The sequence below is a fragment of the Chiloscyllium punctatum genome, chromosome 39 (assembly GCF_047496795.1).
Source record: "Chiloscyllium punctatum isolate Juve2018m chromosome 39, sChiPun1.3, whole genome shotgun sequence".
Lineage (NCBI taxonomy): Eukaryota > Metazoa > Chordata > Chondrichthyes > Orectolobiformes > Hemiscylliidae > Chiloscyllium > Chiloscyllium punctatum.
Window position 1 is genome coordinate 31,221,450 of NC_092777.1, and position 26,406 is coordinate 31,247,855.

A 26,406-nucleotide genomic window follows, 5' to 3' on the forward strand; every position below is an offset into this window, starting at 1 on the left:
TCTTCTTTAACCCTTTCTCTTTTCTCTTTTCTCTTCTTTTCTCTTTTCTCTACCTTTCTCTTCTTTTCTCTTTTCTCTTTTCTCTTCTTTTCTCTTCATTTCTCTTCTTTTCTCTTTTCTCTTTTTTCTCTTCTTTTCTATTTTTGTTCATGTCTCTTCTTTTCTCTTCTTTTCTCTTTTCTCTTCTTTTCTCTTCTTTTCTCTTCATTTCTCTTCTTTTCTCTTTTCACTTCTATTCTCTTCTTTACCCTTTCTCTTTTCTCTTTTCTCTTCTTTTCTCTTCATTTCGCTTCTTTTCTCTTTTCACTTCTTTTCTCGTCTTTAACCCTTTCTCTTTTCTCTTTTCTCTACTTTTCTCTTCTTTTCTATTCTTTTCTTTTTCTCTTCTTTTCTCTTTTTTCTCTTTTCTCTTTTTGCTTCTTTTCTCTCTTATCCCTCTTCACTACTTTTCCCTTTTCTCTTTTCTCTTTTTTCTCTTCTTTTCCCTTTTCTCTTCTTTTCTCTTCATTTCTCGTCTTTTCTCTTTTCACTTCTTTTCTCTTCTTTAACCCTTTCTCTTTTCTCTTTTCTCTACTTTTCTGTTCTTTTCTATTCTTTTCTTTTTCTCTTCTTTTCTCTTCTTTTCCCATTTCTTTTTTCTCTTTTCTCTTGTTTTCTCTTCTTTTCTCTTTTCTCTTCTTTCTCTTCATTCCTCTTCTTTTCTCTTTGCTCTTGTTTTCTCTTCTTTTCTCTTTTCTCTTTGCTCTTGTTTTCTCTTCTTTTCTCTTTTCTATTTTCTCTTTATTTCTCTTCTTTTCTCTTCTTTTCTCTTCTTTACCCCTTTCTCCTTTCTCTTCTTTTCTCTTCTTTTCTCATTTCTCTTTTCTCTTGTTTTCTCTTCTTTAACCCTTTCTCTTTTCTCTTTTCACTTCTTTTCTCTTTTCTCTTCTTTACTCTTCTTTTCTCTTCATTTCTCTTCTTTTCTCTTTTCACTTCTATTCTCTTCTTTACCCTTTCTCTTTTCTCTTTTCTCTTCTTTTCTCTTCATTTCCCTTCTTTTCTCTTTTCACTTCTTTTCTCGTCTTTAACCCCTTCTCTTTTCTCTTTTCTCTACTTTTCTCTTCTTTTCTATTCTTTTCTTTTTCTCTTCTTTTCTCTTCTTTACCCCTTTCTTTTTTCTCTTTTCTCTTCATTTCTCTTCTTTTCTCTTTTCACTTCTTTTCTCTTCTTTAACCCTTTCTCTTGTCTCTTTTCTCTACTTTTCTCTTCTTTTCTCTTTTCTCTTTTCTCTTTTTTTCTCTTCATTTCTCTTCTTTTCTCTTCTTTTTTCTTTTCTCTTCTTTTCTCTTTTTTTAACTTATCACTTTTCTCTTCTTTACTCTTTTCTTTTCTCTTCTTTTCTCTTTTCTCTTCTTTTCTGTTTTTTCTCTTTTCTCTTTTTGCTTCTTTTCTCTCTTATCCCTCTTCACTACTTTTCTCTTTTCTCTTTTTTCTTCTATTCTCTTCTTTTCTCTTTTTTCGTCTTTTCCCTTTTCTCTTTTCTCTTTTTTCTCTTCTTTTCCCTTTTCTCTTCTTTTCTCTTCATTTCTCGTCTTTACTCTTTTCACTTCTTTTCTCTTCTTTAACCCTTTCTCTTTTCTCTTTTCTCTACTTTTCTGTTCTTTTCTATTCTTTTCTTTTTCTCTTCTTTTCTCTTCTTTTCCCATTTCTTTTTTCTCTTTTCTCTTGTTTTCTCTTCTTTTCTCTTTTCTCTTCTTTCTCTTCATTCCTCTTCTTTTCTCTTTGCTCTTGTTTTCTCTTCTTTTCTCTTTTCTCTTTGCTCTTGTTTTCTCTTCTTTTCTCTTTTCTATTTTCTCTTCATTTCTCTTCTTTTCTCTTCTTTACCCCTTTCTCCTTTCTCTTCTTTTCTCATTTCTCTTTTCTCTTGTTTTCTCTTCTTTAACCCTTTCTCTTTTCTCTTTTCTCTTCTTTTCTCTTTTCTCTTCTTTTCTCTTCTTTTCTCTTCATTTCTCTTCTTTTCTCTTTTCACTTCTATTCTCTTCTTTACCCTTTCTCTTTTCTCTTTTCTCTTCTTTTCTCTTCATTTCCCTTCTTTTCTCTTTTCACTTCTTTTCTCGTCTTTAACCCTTTCTCTTTTCTCTTTTCTCTACTTTTCTCTTCTTTTCTATTCTTCTCTTTTTCTCTTCTTTTCTCTTCTTTACCCCTTTCTTTTTTCTCTTTTCTCTTGTTTTCTCTTCTTTTCTCTTTTCTCTTCTTTCGCTTCCATCCTCTTCTTTTCTCATTTCTCTTGTTTTCTCTTCTTTACCCCTTTCTCCTTTCTTTTCTTTTCTCTTCTTATCTCTTTTCTCTTTTCTCTTCTTTTCTCTTCCTTTCTCTTCTTTTCTCTTTTCTCTTTTTTCTCTTCTTTTCTATTTTTGTTCATGTCTCTTCTTTTCTCTTTTTTTCTCTTTTCTCTTCTTTTCTCTTCTTTTAACTTATCACTTTTCTCTTCTTTACTCTTTTCTTTTCTCTTCTTTTCTCTTTTCTCTTCTTTTCTCTTTTTTCTCTTTTCTCTTTTTGCTTCTTTTCTCTCTTATCCCTCTTCACTACTTTTCTCTTTTCTCTTTTTTCTTCTATTCTCTTCTTTTCTCTTTTCTTTTCTCTTTTTTCGTCTTTTCCCTTTTCTCTTTTCTCTTTTTTTTCTTCTTTTCCCTTTTCTCTTCTTTTCTCTTCATTTCTCTTCTTTTCTCTTTTCACTTCTTTTCTCTTCTTTAACCCTTTCTCTTTTCTCTTTTCTCTACTTTTCTGTTCTTTTCTATTCTTTTCTTTTTCTCTTCTTTTCTCTTCTTTTCCCATTTCTTTTTTCTCTTTTCTCTTGTTTTCTCTTCTTTTCTCTTTTCTCTTCTTTCTCTTCATTCCTCTTCTTTTCTCTTTGCTCTTGTTTTCTCTTCTTTTCTCTTTTCTCTTTGCTCTTGTTTTCTCTTCTTTTCTCTTTTCTATTTTCTCTTTATTTCTCTTCTTTTCTCTTCTTTTCTCTTCTTTACCCCTTTCTCCTTTCTCTTCTTTTCTCTTCTTTTCTCATTTCTCTTTTCTCTTGTTTTCTCTTCTTTAACCCTTTCTCTTTTCTCTTTTCTCTTCTTTTCTCTTTTCTCTTCTTTACTCTTCTTTTCTCTTCATTTCTCTTCTTTTCTCTTTTCACTTCTATTCTCTTCTTTACCCTTTCTCTTTTCTCTTTTCTCTTCTTTTCTCTTCATTTCTATTTTTGTTCATGTCTCTTCTTTTCTCTTCTTTTCTCTTCATTTCTCTTCTTTTCTCTTTTCTCTTTTCTCTTCTTTTCTCTTCATTTCCCTTCTTTTCTCTTTTCACTTCTTTTCTCTTCTTTACCCTTTCTCTTTTCTCTTTTCTCTTCTTTTATCTTCTTTACCCCTTTCTCCTTTCTCTTCTTTTCTCTTCTTTTCTCATTTCTCTTTTCTCCTGTTTTCTCTTCTTTAACCCTTTCTCTTTTCTCTTTTCTCTTCTTTTCTCTTTTCTCTTCTTTACTCTTCTTTTCTCTTCATTTCTCTTCTTTTCTCTTTTCACTTCTATTCTCTTCTTTACCCTTTCTCTTTTCTCTTTTCTCTTCTTTTCTCTTCATTTCCCTTCTTTTCTCTTTTCACTTCTTTTCTCGTCTTTAACCCCTTCTCTTTTCTCTTTTCTCTACTTTTCTCTTCTTTTCTATTCCTTTCTTTTTCTCTTCTTTTCTCTTCTTTACCCCTTTCTTTTTTCTCTTTTCTCTTGTTTTCTCTTCTTTTCTCTTTTCTGTTCTTTCTCTTCCATCCTCTTCTTTTCTCTTTTCTCTTGTTTTCTCTTCTATTCTCTTTTCTCATGGCTCTTGTTTTCTCTTCTTTCCTCTTTTCTATTTTCTCTTCATTTCTCTTCTTTTCTCTTTTTTTCTCTTTTCTCTTCTTTTCCCTTCTTTACCCCTTTCTCCTTTCTCTTCTTTTCTCTTTTTTTCTCTTTTCTCTTCTTTTCTCTTGTTTTCTCTTCTTTAACCCTTTCTCTTTTCTCTTCTTTTCTCTTTTTTCTCTTTTCTCTTTTAGCTTTTTTTTCTGTTTTCTCTTTTAGCTTCTTTGCTCTCTTTTCTCTTTTCACTACTTTTCTCTTTTTTCTTCTATTCTCTTCTTTTCTCTTTTCTTTTCTCATGTTTTCTCTTCTTTTCCCTTTTCTCTTTTCTCTTCATTTTTCTTCTTTTCTCTTCTTTTCTCTTTTCTCTTCTTTACCTTTTTCTATTTTCTCTTCATTTCTCTTCTTTTCTCTTCTTTTCTCTTTTCTCTTCTTTTCTCTTCTTTACCCCTTTCTCCTTTCTCTTCTTTTCTCTTCTTTTCTCATTTCTCTTTTCTCTTGTTTTCTCTTCTTTAACCCTTTCTCTTTTCTCTTTTCTCTTCTTTTCTCTTTTCTCTTCTTTTCTCTTCTCTTTTCTCTTCTCTTTTCTCTTCATTTCTCTTCTTTTCTCTTTTCACTTCTTTTCTCTTCTTTAACCTTTCTCTTTTCTCTTTTCTCTTCTTTTCTCTTCATTTCCCTTCTTTTCTCTTTTCACTTCTTTTCTCTTCTTTAACCCTTTCTCTTTTCTCTTTTCTCTACTTTTCTCTTCTTTTCTCTTGTCTCTTCTTTTCTCTTTTTTTAACTTATCACTTTTCTCTTCTTTACTCTTTTCTTTTCTCTTCTTTTCTCTTTTCTCTTCTTTTCTGTTTTTTCTCTTTTCTCTTTTTGCTTCTTTTCTCTCTTATCCCTCTTCACTACTTTTCTCTTTTCTCTTTTTTCTTCTATTCTCTTTTTTCCCTTTTTTCGTCTTTTCCCTTTTCTCTTTTCTCTTTTTTCTCTTCTTTTCCCTTTTCTCTTCTTTTCTCTTCATTTCTCGTCTTTTCTCTTTTCACTTCTTTTCTCTTCTTTAACCCTTTCTCTTTTCTCTTTTCTCTACTTTTCTGTTCTTTTCTATTCTTTTCTTTTTCTCTTCTTTTCTCTTCTTTTCCCATTTCTTTTTTCTCTTTTCTCTTGTTTTCTCTTCTTTTCTCTTTTCTCTTTGCTCTTGTTTTCTCTTCTTTTCTCTTTTCTATTTTCTCTTCATTTCTCTTCTTTTCTCTTCTTTACCCCTTTCTCCTTTCTCTTCTTTTCTCATTTCTCTTTTCTCTTGTTTTCTCTTCTTTAACCCTTTCTCATTTCTCTTTTCTCTTCTTTTCTCTTTTCTCTTCTTTTCTCTTCTTTTCTCTTCATTTCTCTTCTTTTCTCTTTTCACTTCTATTCTCTTCTTTACTCTTTCTCTTTTCTCTTTTCTCATCTTTTCTCTTCATTTCCCTTCTTTTCTCTTTTCACTTCTTTTCTCGTCTTTAACCCTTTCTCTTTTCTCTTTTCTCTACTTTTCTCTTCTTTTCTATTCTTCTCTTTTTCTCTTCTTTTCTCTTCTTTACCCCTTTCTTTTTTCTCTTTTCTCTTGTTTTCTCTTCTTTTCTCTTTTCTCTTCTTTCGCTTCCATCCTCTTCTTTTCTCTTTTCTCTTGTTTTCTCTTCTTTACCCCTTTCTCCTTTCTTTTCTTTTCTCTTCTTATATCTTTTCTCTTTTCTCTTCTTTTCTCTTCCTTTCTCTTCTTTTCTCTTTTCTCTTTTTTCCCTTCTTTTCTATTTTTGTTCATGTCTCTTCTTTTCTCTTTTTTTCTCTTTTCTCTTCTTTTCTCTTCTTTTAACTTATCACTTTTCTCTTCTTTACTCTTTTCTTTTCTCTTCTTTTCTCTTTTCTCTTCTTTTCTCTTTTTTCTCTTTTCTCTTTTTGCTTCTTTTCTCTCTTATCCCTCTTCACTACTTTTCTCTTTTCTCTTTTTTCTTCTATTCTCTTCTTTTCTCTTTTCTTTTCTCTTTTTTCATCTTTTCCCTTTTCTCTTTTCTCTTTTTTTTCTTCTTTTCCCTTTTCTCTTCTTTTCTCTTCATTTCTCCTCTTTACTGTTTTCACTTCTTTTCTCTTCTTTAACCCTTTCTCTTTTCTCTTTTCTCTACTTTTCTGTTCTTTTCTATTCTTTTCTTTTTCTCTTCTTTTCTCTTCTTTACCCATTTCTTTTTTCTCTTTTCTCTTGTTTTCTCTTCTTTTCTCTTTTCTCTTCTTTCTCTTCATTCCTCTTCTTTTCTCTTTGCTCTTGTTTTCTCTTCTTTTCTCATTTCTCTTTTCTCTTGTTTTCTCTTCTTTAACCCTTTCTCTTTTCTCATTTCTCTTCTTTTCTCTTTTCTCTTCTTTTCTCTTCTTTTCTCTTCATTTCTCTTCTTTTCTCTTTTCACTTCTATTCTCTTCTTTACCCTTTCTCTTTTCTCTTTTCTCTTCTTTTCTCGTCATTTCTATTTTTGTTCATGTCTCTTCCTTTCTCTTCTTTTCTCTTCATTTCTCTTCTTTTCTCTTTTCTCTTTTTTCTCTTCTCTTCTATTTTTGTTCATGTCTCTTCTTTTCTCTTCTTTTCTCTTTTCTCTTCTTTTCTCTTCTTTTAACTTATCACTTTTCTCTTCTTTACTCTTTTCTTTTCTCTTCTTTTCTCTTTTCTCTTCTTTTCTCTTTTTTCTCTTTTCTCTTTTTGCTTCTTTTCTCTCTTATCCCTCTTCACTACTTTTCTCTTTTCCCTTTTTTCTTCTATTCTCTTCTTTTCTCTTTTCTTTTCTCTTTTTTCGTCTTTTCCCTTTTCTCTTTTCTCTTTTTTTCTCTTCTTTTTCCTTTTCTCTTCTTTTCTCTTCATTTCTCTTCTTTTCTCTTTTCACTTCTTTTCTCTTTTTTAACCCTTTCTCTTTTCTCTTTTCTCTACTTTTCTGTTCTTTTCTATTCTTTTCTTTTTCTCTTCTTTTCTCTTCTTTACCCATTTCATTTTTCTCTTTTCTCTTGTTTTCTCTTCTTTTCTCTTTTCTCTTCTTTCTCTTCCACCCTCTTCTTTTCTCTTTTCTCTTGTTTTCTCTTCTATTCTCTTTTCTCATGGCCCTTGTTTTCTCTTCTTTTCTCTTTTCTATTTTCTCTTCATTTCTCTTCTTTACTCTTCTTTTCTCTTTTCTCTTCTTTTCTCTTCTCTTTTCTCTTTTCTCTTCTTTTCTCTTCATTTCACTTCTTTTCTCTTTTCACTTCTTTTCTCTTCTTTACCCTTTCTCTTTTCTCTTTTCTCTTCTTTTCTCTTCATTTGTCTTCTTTTCTCTTTTCACTTCTATTCTCTTCTTTACCCTTTCTCTTTTCTCTTTTCTCTTCTTTTCTCTTCATTTCTCTTCTTTTCTCTTTTCACTTCTTTTCTCATCTTTAACCCTTTCTCTTTTCTCTTTTCTCTACTTTTCTCTTCTTTTCTCTTCTTTACCCCTTTCTTTTTTGTCTTTTCTCTTGTTTTCTCTTCTTTTCTCTTTTCTCTTCTTTCTCTTCCATCCTCTTCTTTTCTCTTTTCTCTTGTTTTCTCTTCTATTCTCTTTTCTCATGGCTCTTGTTTTCTCTTCTTTTCTCTTTTCTATTTTCTCTTCATTTCTCTTCTTTACTCTTCTTTTCTCTTTTCTCTTCTTTTCTCTTCTTTACCCCTTTCTCCTTTCTCTTCTTTTCTCTTTTTTTCTCTTTTCTCTTCTTTTCTCTTGTTTTCTCTTCTTTAACCCTTTCTCTTTTCTCTTCTTTTCTCTTTTTTCTCTTTTCTCTTTTAGCTTCTTTTTTCTCTTTTCTCTTTTAGCTTCTTTGCTCTCTTTTCTCTTTTCACTACTTTTCTCTTTTTTCTTCTATTTTCTTCTTTTCTCTTTTCTTTTCTCTTGTTTTCTCTTCTTTTCTCTTTTCTCTTTTCTCTTCATTTTTCTTCTTTTCTCTTCTTTTCTCTTTTCTCTTCTTTTCTCTTCTTTACCTTTTTCTATTTTCTCTTCATTTCTCTTCTTTACTCTTCTTTTCTCTTTTCTCTTCTTTTCTCTTCTTTACCCCTTTCTCCTTTCTCTTCTTTTCTCTTCTTTTCTCATTTCTCTTTTCTCTTGTTTTCTCTTCTTTAACCCTTTCTCTTTTCTCTTTTCTCTTCTTTTCTCTTTTCTCTTCTTTTCTCTTCATTTCTCTTCTTTTCTCTTTTCACTTCTTTTCTCTTCTTTACCCTTTCTCTTTTCTCTTCTTTTCTCTTCATTTGCCTTCTTTTCTCTTTTCACTTCTTTTCTCTTCTTTAACCCTTTCTCTTTTCTCTTTTCTCTACTTTTCTCTTCTTTTCTATTCTTTTCTTTTTCTCTTCTTTTCTCTTCTTTACCCATTTCTTTTTTCTCTTTTCTCTTGTTTTCTCTTCTTTTCTCTTTTCTCTTCTTTCTCTTCATTCCTCTTCTTTTCTCTTTGCTCTTGTTTTCTCTTCTTTTCTCATTTCTCTTTTCTCTTGTTTTCTCTTCTTTAACCCTTTCTCTTTTCTCATTTCTCTTCTTTTCTCTTTTCTCTTCTTTTCTCTTCTTTTCTCTTCATTTCTCTTCTTTTCTCTTTTCACTTCTATTCTCTTCTTTACCCTTTCTCTTTTCTCTTTTCTCTTCTTTTCTCTTCATTTCTATTTTTGTTCATGTCTCTTCTTTTCTCTTCTTTTCTCTTCATTTCCCTTCTTTTCTCTTTTCTCTTTTTTCTCTTCTCTTCTATTTTTGTTCATGTCTCTTCTTTTCTCTTCTTTTCTCTTTTCTCTTCTTTTCTCTTCTTTTAACTTATCACTTTTCTCTTCTTTACTCTTTTCTTTTCTCTTCTTTTCTCTTTTCTCTTCTTTTCTCTTTTTTCTCTTTTCTGTTTTTGCTTCTTTTCTCTCTTATCCCTCTTCACTACTTTTCTCTTTTCTCTTTTTTCTTCTATTCTCTTCTTTTCTCTTTTCTTTTCTCTTTTTTCGTCTTTTCCCTTTTCTCTTTTCTCTTTTTTCTCTTCTTTTTCCTTTTCTCTTCTTTTCTCTTCATTTCTCTTCTTTTCTCTTTTCACTTCTTTTCTCTTTTTTAACCCTTTCTCTTTTCTCTTTTCTCAACTTTTCTGTTCTTTTCTATTCTTTTCTTTTTCTCTTCTTTTCTCTTCTTTACCCATTTCATTTTTCTCTTTTCTCTTGTTTTCTCTTCTTTTCTCTTTTCTCTTCTTTCTCTTCCACCCTCTTCTTTTCTCTTTTCTCTTGTTTTCTCTTCTATTCTCTTTTCTCATGGCTCTTGTTTTCTCTTCTTTTCTCTTTTCTATTTTCTCTTCATTTCTCTTCTTTACTCTTCTTTTCTCTTTTCTCTTCGTTTCTCTTCTCTTTTCTCTTTTCTCTTCTTTTCTCTTCATTTCACTTCTTTTCTCTTTTCACTTCTTTTCTCTTCTTTACCCTTTCTCTTTTCTCTTTTCTCTTCTTTTCTCTTCATTTCTCTTCTTTTCTCTTTTCACTTCTATTCTCTTCTTTACCCTTTCTCTTTTCTCTTTTCTCTTCTTTTCTCTTCATTTCTCTTCTTTTCTCTTTTCACTTCTATTCTCGTCTTTACCCTTTCTCTTTTCTCTTTTCTCTTCTTTTCTCTTCATTTCCCTTCTTTTCTCTTTTCACTTCTTTTCTCGTTTTTAACTCTTTCCCTTTTCTCTTTTCTCTACTTTTCTCTTCTTTTCTATTCTTTCCTTTTTCTCTTCTTTTCTCTTCTTTACCCCTTTCTTTTTTTCTCTTTTCTCTTGTTTTCTCTTCTTTTCTCTTTTCTCTTCTTTCTCTTCCATCCTCTTCTTTTCTCTTTTCTCTTGTTTTCTCTTCTTTACCCCTTTCTCCTTTCTCTTCATTTCTCTTCTTTTCGCTTTTCTCTTTTTCTCTTCTTTTCTATTTTTGTTCATGTCTCTTCTTTTCTCTTTTTTTCTCTTTTCTCTTCTTTTCTCTTCTTTTAACTTATCACTTTTCTCTTCTTTACTCTTTTCTTTTCTCTTCTTTTCTCTTTTCTCTCTTTTCTGTTTTTGCTTCTTTTCTCTCTTATCCCTCTTCACTACTTTTCTCTTTTCTCTTTTTTCTTCTATTCTCTTCTTTTCTCTTTTCTTTTCTCTTTTTTCGTCTTTTCCCTTTTCTCTTTTCTCTTTTTTCTCTTCTTTTCCCTTTTCTCTTCTTTTCTCTTCATTTCTCTTCTTTTCTCTTTTCACTTCTTTTCTCTTCTTTAACCCTTTCTCTTTTCTCTTTTCTCTACTTTTCTGTTCTTTTCTATTCTTTTCTTTTTCTCTACTTTTCTCTTCTTTACCCATTTCTTTTTTCTCTTTTCTCTTGTTTTCTCTTCTTTTCTCTTTTCTCTTCTTTCTCTTCATTCCTCTTCTTTTCTCTTTGCTCTTGTTTTCTCTTCTTTTCTCATTTCTCTTTTCTCTTGTTTTCTCTTCTTTAACCCTTTCTCTTTTCTCATTTCTCTTCTTTTCTCTTTTCTCTTCTTTTCTCTTCTTTTCTCTTCATTTCTCTTCTTTTCTCTTTTCACTTCTATTCTCTTCTTTACCCTTTCTCTTTTCTCTTTTCTCTTCTTTTCTCTTCATTTCTATTTTTGTTCATGTCTCTTCTTTTCTCTTCTTTTCTCTTCATTTCTCTTCTTTTCTCTTTTCTCTTTTTTCTCTTCTCTTCTATTTTTGTTCATGTCTCTTCTTTTCTCTTCTTTTCTCTTTTCTCTTCTTTTCTCTTCTTTTAACTTATCACTTTTCTCTTCTTTACTCTTTTCTTTTCTCTTCTTTTCTCTTTTCTCTTCTTTTCTCTTTTTTCTCTTTTCTCTTTTTGCTTCTTTTCTCTCTTATCCCTCTTCACTACTTTTCTCTTTTCCCTTTTTTCTTCTATTCTCCTCTTTTCTCTTTTCTTTTCTCTTTTTTCGTCTTTTCCCTTTTCTCTTTTCTCTTTTTTCTCTTCTTTTTCCTTTTCTCTTCTTTTCTCTTCATTTCTCTTCTTTTCTCTTTTCACTTCTTTTCTCTTTTTTAACCCTTTCTCTTTTCTCTTTTCTCAACTTTTCTGTTCTTTTCTATTCTTTTCTTTTTCTCTTCTTTTCTCTTCTTTACCCATTTCATTTTTCTCTTTTCTCTTGTTTTCTCTTCTTTTCTCTTTTCTCTTCTTTCTCTTCCACCCTCTTCTTTTCTCTTTTCTCTTGTTTTCTCTTCTATTCTCTTTTCTCATGGCCCTTGTTTTCTCTTCTTTTCTCTTTTCTATTTTCTCTTCATTTCTCTTCATTTCCCTTCTTTTCTCTTTTCACTTCTTTTCTCTTCTTTAACCCTTTCTCTTTTCTCTTTTCTCTACTTTTCTCTTCTTTTCTCTTTTCTCTTTTCTCTTTTTTTCTCTTCATTTCTCTTCTTTTCTCTTCTTTTCTCTTTTCTCTTCTTTTCTCTTTTTTTAACTTATCACTTTTCTCTTCTTTACTCTTTTCTTTTCTCTTCTTTTCTCTTTTCTCTTCTTTTCTGTTTTTTCTCTTTTCTCTTTTTGCTTCTTTTCTCTCTTATCCCTCTTCACTACTTTTCTCTTTTCTCTTTTTTCTTCTATTCTCTTCTTTTCTCTTTTTTCGTCTTTTCCCTTTTCTCTTTTCTCTTTTTTCTCTTCTTTACCCTTTTCTCTTCTTTTCTCTTCATTTCTCGTCTTTTCTCTTTTTTCTCTTTTCTGTTTTTGCTTCTTTTCTCTCTTATCCCTCTTCACTACTTTTCTCTTTTCTCTTTTTTCTTCTATTCTCTTCTTTTCTCTTTTCTTTTCTCTTTTTTCGTCTTTTCCCTTTTCTCTTTTCTCTTTTTTCTCTTCTTTTCCCTTTTCTCTTCTTTTCTCTTCATTTCTCTTCTTTTCTCTTTTCACTTCTTTTCTCTTCTTTAACCCTTTCTCTTTTCTCTTTTCTCTACTTTTCTGTTCTTTTCTATTCTTTTCTTTTTCTCTACTTTTCTCTTCTTTACCCATTTCTTTTTTCTCTTTTCTCTTGTTTTCTCTTCTTTTCTCTTTTCTCTTCTTTCTCTTCATTCCTCTTCTTTTCTCTTTGCTCTTGTTTTCTCTTCTTTTCTCATTTCTCTTTTCTCTTGTTTTCTCTTCTTTAACCCTTTCTCTTTTCTCATTTCTCTTCTTTTCTCTTTTCTCTTCTTTTCTCTTCTTTTCTCTTCATTTCTCTTCTTTTCTCTTTTCACTTCTATTCTCTTCTTTACCCTTTCTCTTTTCTCTTTTCTCTTCTTTTCTCTTCATTTCTATTTTTGTTCATGTCTCTTCTTTTCTCTTCTTTTCTCTTCATTTCTCTTCTTTTCTCTTTTCTCTTTTTTCTCTTCTCTTCTATTTTTGTTCATGTCTCTTCTTTTCTCTTCTTTTCTCTTTTCTCTTCTTTTCTCTTCTTTTAACTTATCACTTTTCTCTTCTTTACTCTTTTCTTTTCTCTTCTTTTCTCTTTTCTCTTCTTTTCTCTTTTTTCTCTTTTCTCTTTTTGCTTCTTTTCTCTCTTATCCCTCTTCACTACTTTTCTCTTTTCCCTTTTTTCTTCTATTCTCCTCTTTTCTCTTTTCTTTTCTCTTTTTTCGTCTTTTCCCTTTTCTCTTTTCTCTTTTTTCTCTTCTTTTTCCTTTTCTCTTCTTTTCTCTTCATTTCTCTTCTTTTCTCTTTTCACTTCTTTTCTCTTTTTTAACCCTTTCTCTTTTCTCTTTTCTCAACTTTTCTGTTCTTTTCTATTCTTTTCTTTTTCTCTTCTTTTCTCTTCTTTACCCATTTCATTTTTCTCTTTTCTCTTGTTTTCTCTTCTTTTCTCTTTTCTCTTCTTTCTCTTCCACCCTCTTCTTTTCTCTTTTCTCTTGTTTTCTCTTCTATTCTCTTTTCTCATGGCCCTTGTTTTCTCTTCTTTTCTCTTTTCTATTTTCTCTTCATTTCTCTTCATTTCCCTTCTTTTCTCTTTTCACTTCTTTTCTCTTCTTTAACCCTTTCTCTTTTCTCTTTTCTCTACTTTTCTCTTCTTTTCTCTTTTCTCTTTTCTCTTTTTTTCTCTTCATTTCTCTTCTTTTCTCTTCTTTTCTCTTTTCTCTTCTTTTCTCTTTTTTTAACTTATCACTTTTCTCTTCTTTACTCTTTTCTTTTCTCTTCTTTTCTCTTTTCTCTTCTTTTCTGTTTTTTCTCTTTTCTCTTTTTGCTTCTTTTCTCTCTTATCCCTCTTCACTACTTTTCTCTTTTCTCTTTTTTCTTCTATTCTCTTCTTTTCTCTTTTTTCGTCTTTTCCCTTTTCTCTTTTCTCTTTTTTCTCTTCTTTACCCTTTTCTCTTCTTTTCTCTTCATTTCTCGTCTTTTCTCTTTTCACTTCTTTTCTCTTCTTTAACCCTTTCTCTTTTCTCTTTTCTCTACTTTTCTGTTCTTTTCTATTCTTTTCTTTTTCTCTTCTTTTCTCTTCTTTTCCCATTTCTTTTTTCTCTTTTCTCTTGTTTTCTCTTCTTTTCTCTTTTCTCTTCTTTCTCTTCATTCCTCTTCTTTTCTCTTTGCTCTTGTTTTCTCTTCTTTTCTCTTTTCTCTTTGCTCTTGTTTTCTCTTCTTTTCTCTTTTCTATTTTCTCTTCATTTCTCTTCTTTTCTCTTCTTTACCCCTTTCTCCTTTCTCTTCTTTTCTCATTTCTCTTTTCTCTTGTTTTCTCTTCTTTAACCCTTTCTCTTTTCTCTTTTCTCTTCTTTTCTCTTTTCTCTTCTTTTCTCTTCTTTTCTCTTCATTTCTCTTCTTTTCTCTTTTCACTTCTATTCTCTTCTTTACCCTTTCTCTTTTCTCTTTTCTCTTCTTTTCTCTTCATTTCCCTTCTTTTCTCTTTTCACTTCTTTTCTCGTCTTTAACCCCTTCTCTTTTCTCTTTTCTCTACTTTTCTCTTCTTTTCTATTCTTCTCTTTTTCTCTTCTTTTCTCTTCTTTACCCCTTTCTTTTTTCTCTTTTCTCTTGTTTTCTCTTCTTTTCTCTTTTCTCTTCTTTCGCTTCCATCCTCTTCTTTTCTCTTTTCTCTTGTTTTCTCTTCTTTACCCCTTTCTCCTTTCTTTTCTTTTCTCTTCTTATCTCTTTTCTCTTTTCTCTTCTTTTCTCTTCCTTTCTCTTCTTTTCTCTTTTCTCTTTTTTCTCTTCTTTTCTATTTTTGTTCATGTCTCTTCTTTTCTCTTTTTTTCTCTTTTCTCTTCTTTTCTCTTCTTTTAACTTATCACTTTTCTCTTCTTTACTCTTTTCTTTTCTCTTCTTTTCTCTTTTCTCTTCTTTTCTCTTTTTTCTCTTTTCTCTTTTTGCTTCTTTTCTCTCTTATCCCTCTTCACTACTTTTCTCTTTTCTCTTTTTTCTTCTATTCTCTTCTTTTCTCTTTTCTTTTCTCTTTTTTCGTCTTTTCCCTTTTCTCTTTTCTCTTTTTTTTTCTTCTTTTCCCTTTTCTCTTCTTTTCTCTTCATTTCTCTTCTTTTCTCTTTTCACTTCTTTTCTCTTCTTTAACCCTTTCTCTTTTCTCTTTTCTCTACTTTTCTGTTCTTTTCTATTCTTTTCTTTTTCTCTTCTTTTCTCTTCTTTACCCATTTCTTTTTTCTCTTTTCTCTTGTTTTCTCTTCTTTTCTCTTTTCTCTTCTTTCTCTTCATTCCTCTTCTTTTCTCTTTGCTCTTGTTTTCTCTTCTTTTCTCATTTCTCTTTTCTCTTGTTTTCTCTTCTTTAACCCTTTCTCTTTTCTCATTTCTCTTCTTTTCTCTTTTCTCTTCTTTTCTCTTCTTTTCTCTTCATTTCTCTTCTTTTCTCTTTTCACTTCTATTCTCTTCTTTACCCTTTCTCTTTTCTCTTTTCTCTTCTTTTCTCTTCATTTCTATTTTTGTTCATGTCTCTTCTTTTCTCTTCTTTTCTCTTCATTTCTCTTCTTTTCTCTTTTCACTTCTTTTCTCTTTTTTAACCCTTTCTCTTTTCTCTTTTCTCAACTTTTCTGTTCTTTTCTATTCTTTTCTTTTTCTCTTCTTTTCTCTTCTTTACCCATTTCATTTTTCTCTTTTCTCTTGTTTTCTCTTCTTTTCTCTTTTCTCTTCTTTCTCTTCCACCCTCTTCTTTTCTCTTTTCTCTTGTTTTCTCTTCTATTCTCTTTTCTCATGGCCCTTGTTTTCTCTTCTTTTCTCTTTTCTATTTTCTCTTCATTTCTCTTCATTTCCCTTCTTTTCTCTTTTCACTTCTTTTCTCTTCTTTAACCCTTTCTCTTTTCTCTTTTCTCTACTTTTCTCTTCTTTTCTCTTTTCTCTTTTCTCTTTTTTTCTCTTCATTTCTCTTCTTTTCTCTTCTTTTCTCTTTTCTCTTCTTTTCTCTTTTTTTAACTTATCACTTTTCTCTTCTTTACTCTTTTCTTTTCTCTTCTTTTCTCTTTTCTCTTCTTTTCTGTTTTTTCTCTTTTCTCTTTTTGCTTCTTTTCTCTCTTATCCCTCTTCACTACTTTTCTCTTTTCTCTTTTTTCTTCTATTCTCTTCTTTTCTCTTTTTTCGTCTTTTCCCTTTTCTCTTTTCTCTTTTTTCTCTTCTTTACCCTTTTCTCTTCTTTTCTCTTCATTTCTCGTCTTTTCTCTTTTTTCTCTTTTCTGTTTTTGCTTCTTTTCTCTCTTATCCCTCTTCACTACTTTTCTCTTTTCTCTTTTTTCTTCTATTCTCTTCTTTTCTCTTTTCTTTTCTCTTTTTTCGTCTTTTCCCTTTTCTCTTTTCTCTTTTTTCTCTTCTTTTCCCTTTTCTCTTCTTTTCTCTTCATTTCTCTTCTTTTCTCTTTTCACTTCTTTTCTCTTCTTTAACCCTTTCTCTTTTCTCTTTTCTCTACTTTTCTGTTCTTTTCTATTCTTTTCTTTTTCTCTACTTTTCTCTTCTTTACCCATTTCTTTTTTCTCTTTTCTCTTGTTTTCTCTTCTTTTCTCTTTTCTCTTCTTTCTCTTCATTCCTCTTCTTTTCTCTTTGCTCTTGTTTTCTCTTCTTTTCTCATTTCTCTTTTCTCTTGTTTTCTCTTCTTTAACCCTTTCTCTTTTCTCATTTCTCTTCTTTTCTCTTTTCTCTTCTTTTCTCTTCTTTTCTCTTCATTTCTCTTCTTTTCTCTTTTCACTTCTATTCTCTTCTTTACCCTTTCTCTTTTCTCTTTTCTCTTCTTTTCTCTTCATTTCTATTTTTGTTCATGTCTCTTCTTTTCTCTTCTTTTCTCTTCATTTCTCTTCTTTTCTCTTTTCTCTTTTTTCTCTTCTCTTCTATTTTTGTTCATGTCTCTTCTTTTCTCTTCTTTTCTCTTTTCTCTTCTTTTCTCTTCTTTTAACTTATCACTTTTCTCTTCTTTACTCTTTTCTTTTCTCTTCTTTTCTCTTTTCTCTTCTTTTCTCTTTTTTCTCTTTTCTCTTTTTGCTTCTTTTCTCTCTTATCCCTCTTCACTACTTTTCTCTTTTCCCTTTTTTCTTCTATTCTCCTCTTTTCTCTTTTCTTTTCTCTTTTTTCGTCTTTTCCCTTTTCTCTTTTCTCTTTTTTCTCTTCTTTTTCCTTTTCTCTTCTTTTCTCTTCATTTCTCTTCTTTTCTCTTTTCACTTCTTTTCTCTTTTTTAACCCTTTCTCTTTTCTCTTTTCTCAACTTTTCTGTTCTTTTCTATTCTTTTCTTTTTCTCTTCTTTTCTCTTCTTTACCCATTTCATTTTTCTCTTTTCTCTTGTTTTCTCTTCTTTTCTCTTTTCTCTTCTTTCTCTTCCACCCTCTTCTTTTCTCTTTTCTCTTGTTTTCTCTTCTATTCTCTTTTCTCATGGCCCTTGTTTTCTCTTCTTTTCTCTTTTCTATTTTCTCTTCATTTCTCTTCATTTCCCTTCTTTTCTCTTTTCACTTCTTTTCTCTTCTTTAACCCTTTCTCTTTTCTCTTTTCTCTACTTTTCTCTTCTTTTCTCTTTTCTCTTTTCTCTTTTTTTCTCTTCATTTCTCTTCTTTTCTCTTCTTTTCTCTTTTCTCTTCTTTTCTCTTTTTTTAACTTATCACTTTTCTCTTCTTTACTCTTTTCTTTTCTCTTCTTTTCTCTTTTCTCTTCTTTTCTGTTTTTTCTCTTTTCTCTTTTTGCTTCTTTTCTCTCTTATCCCTCTTCACTACTTTTCTCTTTTCTCTTTTTTCTTCTATTCTCTTCTTTTCTCTTTTTTCGTCTTTTCCCTTTTCTCTTTTCTCTTTTTTCTCTTCTTTACCCTTTTCTCTTCTTTTCTCTTCATTTCTCGTCTTTTCTCTTTTCACTTCTTTTCTCTTCTTTAACCCTTTCTCTTTTCTCTTTTCTCTACTTTTCTGTTCTTTTCTATTCTTTTCTTTTTCTCTTCTTTTCTCTTCTTTTCCCATTTCTTTTTTCTCTTTTCTCTTGTTTTCTCTTCTTTTCTCTTTTCTCTTCTTTCTCTTCATTCCTCTTCTTTTCTCTTTGCTCTTGTTTTCTCTTCTTTTCTCTTTTCTCTTTGCTCTTGTTTTCTCTTCTTTTCTCTTTTCTATTTTCTCTTCATTTCTCTTCTTTTCTCTTCTTTACCCCTTTCTCCTTTCTCTTCTTTTCTCATTTCTCTTTTCTCTTGTTTTCTCTTCTTTAACCCTTTCTCTTTTCTCTTTTCTCTTCTTTTCTCTTTTCTCTTCTTTTCTCTTCTTTTCTCTTCATTTCTCTTCTTTTCTCTTTTCACTTCTATTCTCTTCTTTACCCTTTCTCTTTTCTCTTTTCTCTTCTTTTCTCTTCATTTCCCTTCTTTTCTCTTTTCACTTCTTTTCTCGTCTTTAACCCCTTCTCTTTTCTCTTTTCTCTACTTTTCTCTTCTTTTCTATTCTTCTCTTTTTCTCTTCTTTTCTCTTCTTTACCCCTTTCTTTTTTCTCTTTTCTCTTGTTTTCTCTTCTTTTCTCTTTTCTCTTCTTTCGCTTCCATCCTCTTCTTTTCTCTTTTCTCTTGTTTTCTCTTCTTTACCCCTTTCTCCTTTCTTTTCTTTTCTCTTCTTATCTCTTTTCTCTTTTCTCTTCTTTTCTCTTCCTTTCTCTTCTTTTCTCTTTTCTCTTTTTTCTCTTCTTTTCTATTTTTGTTCATGTCTCTTCTTTTCTCTTTTTTTCTCTTTTCTCTTCTTTTCTCTTCTTTTAACTTATCACTTTTCTCTTCTTTACTCTTTTCTTTTCTCTTCTTTTCTCTTTTCTCTTCTTTTCTCTTTTTTCTCTTTTCTCTTTTTGCTTCTTTTCTCTCTTATCCCTCTTCACTACTTTTCTCTTTTCTCTTTTTTCTTCTATTCTCTTCTTTTCTCTTTTCTTTTCTCTTTTTTCGTCTTTTCCCTTTTCTCTTTTCTCTTTTTTTTTCTTCTTTTCCCTTTTCTCTTCTTTTCTCTTCATTTCTCTTCTTTTCTCTTTTCACTTCTTTTCTCTTCTTTAACCCTTTCTCTTTTCTCTTTTCTCTACTTTTCTGTTCTTTTCTATTCTTTTCTTTTTCTCTTCTTTTCTCTTCTTTACCCATTTCTTTTTTCTCTTTTCTCTTGTTTTCTCTTCTTTTCTCTTTTCTCTTCTTTCTCTTCATTCCTCTTCTTTTCTCTTTGCTCTTGTTTTCTCTTCTTTTCTCATTTCTCTTTTCTCTTGTTTTCTCTTCTTTAACCCTTTCTCTTTTCTCATTTCTCTTCTTTTCTCTTTTCTCTTCTTTTCTCTTCTTTTCTCTTCATTTCTCTTCTTTTCTCTTTTCACTTCTATTCTCTTCTTTACCCTTTCTCTTTTCTCTTTTCTCTTCTTTTCTCTTCATTTCTATTTTTGTTCATGTCTCTTCTTTTCTCTTCTTTTCTCTTCATTTCTCTTCTTTTCTCTTTTCTCTTTTTTCTCTTCTTTTCTATTTTTGTTCATGTCTCTTCTTTTCTCTTCTTTTCTCTTTTCTCTTCTTTTAACTTATCACTTTTCTCTTCTTTACTCTTTTCTTTTCTCTTCTTTTCTCTTTTCTCTTCTTTTCTCTTTTTTCTCTTTTCTCTTTTTGCTTCTTTTCTCTCTTATCCCTCTTCACTACTTTTCTCTTCTTTTCTCTTTTTTCTTCTATTCTCTTCTTTTCTCTTTTCTTTTCTCTTTTTTCGTCTTTTCCCTTTTCTCTTTTCTCTTTTTTCTCTTCTTTTTCCTTTTCTCTTCTTTTCTCTTCATTTCTCTTCTTTTCTCTTTTCACTTCTTTTCTCTTTTTTAACCCTTTCTCTTTTCTCTTTTCTCAACTTTTCTGTTCTTTTCTATTCTTTTCTTTTTCTCTTCTTTTCTCTTCTTTACCCATTTCATTTTTCTCTTTTCTCTTGTTTTCTCTTCTTTTCTCTTTTCGTCTTCTTTCTCTTCCACCCTCTTCTTTTCTCTTTTCTCTTGTTTTCTCTTCTATTCTCTTTTCTCATGGCTCTTGTTTTCTCTTCTTTTCTCTTTTCTATTTTCTCTTCATTTCTCTTCTTTACTCTTCTTTTCTCTTTTCTCTTCTTTTCTCTTCTCTTTTCTCTTTTCTCTTCTTTTCTCTTCATTTCACTTCTTTTCTCTTTTCACTTCTTTTCTCTTCTTTACCCTTTCTCTTTTCTCTTTTCTCTTCTTTTCTCTTCATTTCTCTTCTTTTCTCTTTTCACTTCTATTCTCTTCTTTACCCTTTCTCTTTTCTCTTTTCTCTTCATTTCTCTTCTTTTCTCTTTTCACTTCTATTCTCGTCTTTACCCTTTCTCTTTTCTCTTTTCTCTTCTTTTCTCTTCATTTCCCTTCTTTTCTCTTTTCACTTCTTTTCTCGTTTTTAACCCTTTCCCTTTTCTCTTTTCTCTACTTTTCTCTTCTTTTCTATTCTTTCCTTTTTCTCTTCTTTTCTCTTCTTTACCCCTTTCTTTTTTCTCTTTTCTCTTGTTTTCTCTTCTTTTCTCTTTTCTCTTCTTTCTCTTCCATCCTCTTCTTTTCTCTTTTCTCTTCTTTTCTCTTCTTTACCCCTTTCTCCTTTCTCTTCATTTCTCTTTTCTCTTTTTCTCTTCTTTTCTATTTTTGTTCATGTCTCTTCTTTTCTCTTTTTTTCTCTTTTCTCTTCTTTTCTCTTCTTTTAACTTATCAGTTTTCTCTTCTTTACTCTTTTCTTTTCTCTTCTTTTCTCTTTTTTCTCTTTTCTCTTTTTGCTTCTTTTCTCTCTTATCCCTCTTCACTACTTTTCTCTTTTCTCTTTTTTCTTCTATTCTCTTCTTTTCTCTTTTCTTTTCTCTTTTTTCGTCTTTTCCCTTTTCTCTTTTCTCTTTTTTCTCTTCTTTTCCCTTTTCTCTTCTTTTCTCTTCATTTCTCTTCTTTTCTCTTTTCACTTCTTTTCTCTTCTTTAACCCTTTCTCTTTTCTCTTTTCTCTACTTTTCTGTTCTTTTCTATTCTTTTCTTTTTCTCTACTTTTCTCTTCTTTACCCATTTCTTTTTTCTCTTTTCTCTTGTTTTCTCTTCTTTTCTCTTTTCTCTTCTTTCTCTTCATTCCTCTTCTTTTCTCTTTGCTCTTGTTTTCTCTTCTTTTCTCATTTCTCTTTTCTCTTGTTTTCTCTTCTTTAACCCTTTCTCTTTTCTCATTTCTCTTCTTTTCTCTTTTCTCTTCTTTTCTCTTCATTTCTCTTCTTTTCTCTTTTCACTTCTATTCTCTTCTTTACCCTTTCTCTTTTCTCTTTTCTCTTCTTTTCTCTTCATTTCTATTTTTGTTCATGTCTCTTCTTTTCTCTTCTTTTCTCTTCATTTCTCTTCTTTTCTCTTTTCTCTTTTTTCTCTTCTCTTCTATTTTTGTTCATGTCTCTTCTTTTCTCTTCTTTTCTCTTTTCTCTTCTTTTCTCTTCTTTTAACTTATCACTTTTCTCTTCTTTACTCTTTTCTTTTCTCTTCTTTTCTCTTTTCTCTTCTTTTCTCTTTTTTCTCTTTTCTCTTTTTGCTTCTTTTCTCTCTTATCCCTCTTCACTACTTTTCTCTTTTCCCTTTTTTCTTCTATTCTCTTCTTTTCTCTTTTCTTTTCTCTTTTTTCGTCTTTTCCCTTTTCTCTTTTCTCTTTTTTCTCTTCTTTTTCCTTTTCTCTTCTTTTCTCTTCATTTCTCTTCTTTTCTCTTTTCACTTCTTTTCTCTTTTTTAACCCTTTCTCTTTTCTCTTTTCTCAACTTTTCTGTTCTTTTCTATTCTTTTCTTTTTCTCTTCTTTTCTCTTCTTTACCCATTTCATTTTTCTCTTTTCTCTTGTTTTCTCTTCTTTTCTCTTTTCTCTTCTTTCTCTTCCACCCTCTTCTTTTCTCTTTTCTCTTGTTTTCTCTTCTATTCTCTTTTCTCATGGCCCTTGTTTTCTCTTCTTTTCTCTTTTCTATTTTCTCTTCATTTCTCTTCTTTTCTCTTCTTTTCTCTTTTCTCTTCTTTTCTCTTTTCACTTCTATTCTCTTCTTTACCCTTTCTCTTTTCTCTTTTCTCTTCTTTTCTCTTCATTTCTCTTCTTTTCTCTTTTCACTTCTTTTCTCATCTTTAACCCTTTCTCTTTTCTCTTTTCTCTACTTTTCTCTTCTTTTCTATTCTTTTCTTTTTCTCTTCTTTTCTCTTCTTTACCCCTTTCTTTTTTGTCTTTTCTCTTGTTTTCTCTTCTTTTCTCTTTTCTCTTCTTTCTCTTCCATCCTCTTCTTTTCTCTTTTCTCTTGTTTTCTCTTCTATTCTCTTTTCTCATGGCTCTTGTTTTCTCTTCTTTTCTCTTTTCTATTTTCTCTTCATTTCTCTTCTTTACTCTTCTTTTCTCTTTTCTCTTCTTTTCTCTTCTTTACCCCTTTCTCCTTTCTCTTCTTTTCTCTTTTTTTCTCTTTTCTCTTCTTTTCTCTTGTTTTCTCTTCTTTAACCCTTTCTCTTTTCTCTTCTTTTCTCTTTTTTCTCTTTTCTCTTTTAGCTTCTTTTTTCTCTTTTCTCTTTTAGCTTCTTTGCTCTCTTTTCTCTTTTCACTACTTTTCTCTTTTTTCTTCTATTTTCTTCTTTTCTCTTTTCTTTTCTCTTGTTTTCTCTTCTTTTCTCTTTTCTCTTTTCTCTTCATTTTTCTTCTTTTCTCTTCTTTTCTCTTTTCTCTTCTTTTCTCTTCTTTACCTTTTTCTATTTTCTCTTCATTTCTCTTCTTTACTCTTCTTTTCTCTTTTCTCTTCTTTTCTCTTCTTTACCCCTTTCTCCTTTCTCTTCTTTTCTCTTCTTTTCTCATTTCTCTTTTCTCTTGTTTTCTCTTCTTTAACCCTTTCTCTTTTCTCTTTTCTCTTCTTTTCTCTTTTCTCTTCTTTTCTCTTTTCTCTTTTCTCTTCTTTTCTCTTCATTTCTCTTCTTTTCTCTTTTCACTTCTTTTCTCTTCTTTACCCTTTCTCTTTTCTCTTCTTTTCTCTTCATTTGCCTTCTTTTCTCTTTTCACTTCTTTTCTCTTCTTTAACCCTTTCTCTTTTCTCTTTTCTCTACTTTTCTCTTCTTTTCCATTCTTTTCTTTTTCTCTTCTTTTCTCTTCTTTACCCCTTTCTTTTTTCTCTTTTCTCTTGGTTTCTCTTCTTTAACCCTTTCTCTTTTCTCTTTTCTCTTCTTTTCTCTTTTCTCTTCTTTTCTCTTCTCTTTTCTCTTTTCTCTTCTTTTCTCTTCATTTCTCTTCTCTTCTCTTTTCACTTCTTTTCTCTTCTTTACCCTTTCTCTTTTCTCTTTTCTCTTCTTTTCTCTTCATTTCCCTTCTTTTCTCTTTTCACTTCTTTTCTCTTCTTTAACCCTTTCTCTTTTCTCTTTTCTCGACTTTTCTCTTCATTTCTATTCTTTTCTTTTTCTCTTCTTTTCTCTTAATTACCCCTTTCTTTTTTCTCTTTTCTCTTGTTTTCTCTTCTTTTCTCTTTTCTCTTCTTTCTCTTCATTCCTCTTCTTTTCTCTTTTCTCTTGTTTTCTCTTCTATTCTCTTTTCTCATGGCTCTTGTTTTCTCTTCTTTTCTCTTTTCTATTTTCTCTTCATTTCTCTTCTTTACTCTTCTTTTCTCTTGTCTCTTCTTTTCTCTTCTTTACCCCTTTCTCCTTTCTCTTCTTTTCTCTTTTTTCTCTTTTCTCTTTTCTCTTGTTTTCTCTTCTTTAATCCTTTCTCTTTTCTCTTCTTTTCTCTTTATTCTCTTTTCTCTTTTAGCTTCTTTTTTCACTTTTCTCTTTTAGCTTCTTTTCTCTCTTATCTCTTTTCATTACTTTTCTCTTTTTTTCTTCTATTCTCTTCTTTTCTCTTTTATTTTCTCTTCTTTTCTCTTCTTTTCTCTTTTCTCTTTTCTGTTCATTTTTGTTCTTTTCTCTTCTTTTCTCTTTTCTCTTCTTTTCTCTTCTTTACACCTTTCTCTTTTCTCTTCTTTTCTCTTTTCTCTTTACACTTGTTTTCCCTTCTTTAACCCTTTCTCTTTTCTCTTCTTTTCTCTTTTTTCTCTTTTAGCTTCTTTTCTCTCTTATCTCTTCTTTTCCCTTCATTTCTCTTTTTTTTTCTTTTTTTCGTCTTTTCCCTTTTCTCTTTTCTCTTCTTTTTTTCTTCTATTCTCTTATCTCTTTTCTCTTCATTTTCTTTTGACTGTTCTCTTCTTATCTCTTTTCTCTTCTTTTCTCTTCTTTTCCCTTTTCTCGTATCTCTATTCTCTTCTTTTCTCTACTGTTCTCTTTTTTCTTTTTTCTTTTCGCTTGTTTTCTCTTTTTTTCTATATTCTCATTCCTTTTTTTCACCTTTCTCTTCTTTTCTTTTCCCTTCTTTTCTTTTCTCTTTTCTCCTCTTTTCGCTTTTCTAATTTCATCTTTTTTCTTCTTTTCTCTTTTCTCTTTTCTCTTCATTTCTCTTCTTTTCTCTTCTTTACCCCTTTCACCTTTCTCTTCTTTTCTGTTCATTTCTCATTTCTCTTTTCTCTTGTTTTCTCTTCTTTAACCCTTTCTCTTTTCTCATTTCTCTTCTTTTCTCTTTTCTCTACTTTTCTCTTCTTTTCTATTCTTTTCTTTTTCTCTTCTTTTCTCTTCTTTAACCCTTTCTCTTTTCTCTTTTCTCTTCTTTTCCCTTTTCTCTTCTTTTCTCTTCATTTCTCTTCTTTTCTCTTTTCACTTCTTTTCTCTTCTTTAACCCTTTCTCTTTTCTCTTTTCTCTACTTTTCTGTTCTTTTCTATTCTTTTCTTTTTCTCTTCTTTTCTCTTCTTTACCCATTTCTTTTTTCTCTTTTCTCTTGTTTTCTCTTCTTTTCTCTTTTCTCTTCTTTCTCTTCATTCCTCTTCTTTTCTCTTTGCTCTTGTTTTCTCTTCTTTTCTCATTTCTCTTTTCTCTTGTTTTCTCTTCTTTTCTCTTTTCTCTTCTTTCTCTTCATTCCTCTTCTTTTCTCTTTGCTCTTGTTTTCTCTTCTTTTCTCTTTTCTCTTTGCTCTTGTTTTCTCTTCTTTTCTCAATTCTCTTTTCTCTTGTTTTCTCTTCTTTAACCCTTTCTCTTTTCTCATTTCTCTTCTTTTCTCTTTTCTCTTCTTTTCTCTTCATTTCTCTTCTTTTCTCTTTTCACTTCTATTCTCTTCTTTACCCTTTCTCTTTTCTCTTCTTTTCTCTTCAATTCCCTTCTTTTCTCTTTTCACTTCTTTTCTCGTCTTTAACCCTTTCTCTATTCTCTTTTCTCTTGTTTTCTCTTCTTTTCTCTTTTCTCTTCTTTCTCTTCCTTCCTCTTCTTTTCTCTTTTGTCTTGTTTTCTCTTCTATTCTCTTTTCTCATGGCTCTTGCTTTCTCTTCTTTTCTCTTTTCTCTTTTCTCTTCATTTCTCTTCTTTACGCTTCTTTTCTCTTTTCTCTTCTTTTCTCTTCTTTACCCCTTTTTCCTTTCTCTTCTTTTCTCTTTTTTTCTCTTTTCTCTTTTCTCTTGTTTTCTCTTCTTTAACCCTTTCTCTTTTCTCTTCTTTTCTCTTTTTTCTCTTTTCTCTTTTAGCTTCTTTGCTCTCTTTTCTCTTTTCACTACTTTTCTCTTTTTTCTTCTATTCTCTTCTTTTCTCTTTTCTTTTCTCTTGTTTTCTCTTCTTTTTCTTTTCTCTTCATTTTTCTTTTCTCTTCTTTTCTCTTTTCTCTTCTTTTCTCTTCTTTACCTTTTTCTATTTTCTCTTCATTTCTCTTCTTTTCTCTTCTTTTCACTTTTCTCTTCTTTTCTCTTCTTTACCCCTTTCTCCTTTCTCTTCTTTTCTCTTCTTTTCTCATTTCTCTTTTCTCTTGTTTTCTCTTCTTTAACCCTTTCTCTTTTCTCTTTTATCTTCTTTTCTCTTTTCTCTTCTTTTCTCTTCTTTTCTCTTTTCTCTTTTCTCTTCTTTTCTCTTCATTTCTCATCTTTTCACTTTTCACTTCTTTTCTCTTCTTTACCCTTTCTCTTTTCTCTTTTCTCTTCTTTTCTCTTCATTTCCCTTCTTTTCTCTTTTCACTTCTTTTCTCTTCTTTACCCTTTCTCTTTTCTCTTTTCTCTTCTTTTATCTTCTTTACCCCTTTCTCCTTTCTCTTCTTTTCTCTTCTTTTCTCATTTCTCTTTTCTCTTGTTTTCTCTTCTTTAACCCTTTCTCTTTTCTCTTTTATCTTCTTTTCTCTTTTCTCTTCTTTTCTCTTCTCTTTTCTCTTTTCTCTTCTTTTCTCTTCTTTACCCCTTTCTCCTTTCTCTTCTTTTCTCTTCTTTTCGCATTTCTCTTTTCTCTTGTTTTCTCTTCTTTAACCCTTTCTCTTTTCTCATTTCTCTTCTTTTCTCTTTTCTCTTCTTTTCTCTTCTTTTCTCTTCATTTCTCTTCTTTTCTCTTTTCACTTCTATTCCCTTCTTTACCCTTTCTCTTTTCTCTTTTCTCTTCTTTTCTCTTCATTTCTATTTTTGTTCATGTCTCTTCTTTTCTCTTCTTTTCTCTTCATTTCTCTTCTTTTCTCTTTTCTCTTTTTTCTCTTCTTTTCTATTTTTGTTCATGTCTCTTCTTTTCTCTTCTTTTCTCTTTTCTCTTCTTTTCTCTTCTTTTAACTTATCACTTTTCTCTTCTTTACTCTTTTCTTTTCTCTTCTTTTCTCTTTTCTCTTCTTTTCTCTTTTTTCTCTTTTCTCTTTTTGCTTCTTTTCTCTCTTATCCCTCTTCACTACTTTTCTCTTTTCTCTTTTTTCTTCTATTCTCTTCTTTTCTCTTTTCTTTTCTCTTTTTTCGTCTTTTCCCTTTTCTCTTTTCTCTTTTTTCTCTTCTTTTCCCTTTTCTCTTCTTTTCTCTTCATTTCTCTTCTTTTCTCTTTTCACTTCTTTTCTCTTCTTTAACCCTTTCTCTTTTCTCTTTTCTCTACTTTTCTGTTCTTTTCTATTCTTTTCTTTTTCTCTTCTTTTCTCTTCTTTACCCATTTCTTTTTTCTCTTTTCTCTTGTTTTCTCTTCTTTTCTCTTTTCTCTTCTTTCTCTTCATTCCTCTTCTTTTCTCTTTGCTCTTGTTTTCTCTTCTTTTCTCTTTTCTCTTTTCTCTTTTTGCTTCTTTTCTCTCTTATCCCTCTTCACTACTTTTCTCTTTTCTCTTTTTTCTTCTATTCCCTTCTTTTCTCTTTTCACTTCTTTTCTCTTCTTTACCCTTTCTCTTTTCTCTTTTCTCTTCTTTTCTCTTCTTTACCCCTT